The sequence below is a fragment of the Eriocheir sinensis genome, unplaced genomic scaffold (genome assembly GCF_024679095.1).
Source record: "Eriocheir sinensis breed Jianghai 21 unplaced genomic scaffold, ASM2467909v1 Scaffold699, whole genome shotgun sequence".
NCBI classification, from domain to species: Eukaryota; Metazoa; Arthropoda; class Malacostraca; order Decapoda; family Varunidae; genus Eriocheir; species Eriocheir sinensis.
In genome coordinates, this window is record NW_026112052.1 from 10225 (window position 1) to 11417 (window position 1193).

The following is a 1193-nucleotide window of genomic DNA, read 5'->3' on the forward strand; positions in this document are numbered from 1 at the left end:
AGGAGAAAAAATTCAGTCTTGTGCATATGTTGAAGGCAGTGGTGCCACCTCAGATGCTCAGGCTCCCAGCAATGTAAGAGGAGGCAGATTCAGCATGCCCATTTATGGCGAGGTTGTGTAAGGACAAGAAACTGAGAGGGATGAACCAGAGGTGAAAATGGAGGAAAGCTGGATGAGGCAGAATATTGTTATTTGGGAGATGTCTGGCTGTGAGGGGAGGAGGAGGATGGCAGAGTGAGAGTGGCGAAAGGTTAAAGTGTGGAGGAAGGTGTATAGTTCATCTGCGGAATCGTAGCATCCCTCTAGCGCAGAGCAACCAAGTGTGCTAGGATCAACAAAGTGATGTTGTATAGAGCAGAAACATGGGCGCCACCAGGAAATTGATGGAAGTATTGACAGCAAGTGATCGAGAATGTTGAGGTATAATGGCTGGGATCAGGTGCGGATAGTGTCCAGCAGATGTAGCTAATAGATGGAGGAAGACCTGGAAACAGTGCTCAGAAGGGAAAATTGCAATGGTTGACTAGAAGAGAGCAGGGAGTGATACATGGAGTTTTAGATTGGAGGTGGAAGGGGAGACAGTTGGCAGACCTAGGAACATGGAGAAGACTTGGCATTGATGGGATTGATGAGACTGGTAGAAGACAGAGTAGAATGGAGAGCCACAGTGTCCAACTGCTAGGAAGAGGAAAACAAACGTTAAAATGAAATGGGATGATGATGATGATGCATCTATCAACTTCAACCTTCTTCGCTCACCAGCACTGAATCAAGGGATGCCATAGAACAACACATGCCTAGTTCACTTGTTCTGGGAACTGGGAGTATTTGAGGCAATATCCAAGGGAAAAGTAGCCTGGGGGGAAAAGTTACTTGCTGTTGGAATATTTGCCATCTGAATAAGAATGTGAGCTTAAATGCGAGGGGAGGTGGAGGAAAGACCAAAGACCATTCCAAGAGGGGCATGGTGGTAAAAAGTTTAAGAACTACTTCTCTGCTCTTGTTTTCTTTAACTAAATCTCCCACCTATAGATTGTATCCTCTGTACTTTCATCTCTAGTTTCCACTAATTCAATCTATTTGCTCTATGGTAGACCGTCATCATCTTCCTTAGACCTATCACTGAAAAGTGTTCTGCAGGGATCTTTATTCTACCTGTTGTCCATTAATGAATGTCTTTCCAAACAAACGTT

General features: G+C 44.6%; 1 non-coding gene across 1 annotated transcript; it reads left to right on the forward strand.

Moving 5' to 3' along the window:
• Positions 1-727: 727 nt before the first annotated feature.
• On the forward strand, positions 728-839 carry LOC126993911 (small nucleolar RNA SNORA5). Its single transcript, XR_007748476.1, has one exon. It is a non-coding gene; the product is annotated as a small nucleolar RNA SNORA5 (small nucleolar RNA).
• The last annotated feature ends 354 nt before the right edge of the window (positions 840-1193 follow it).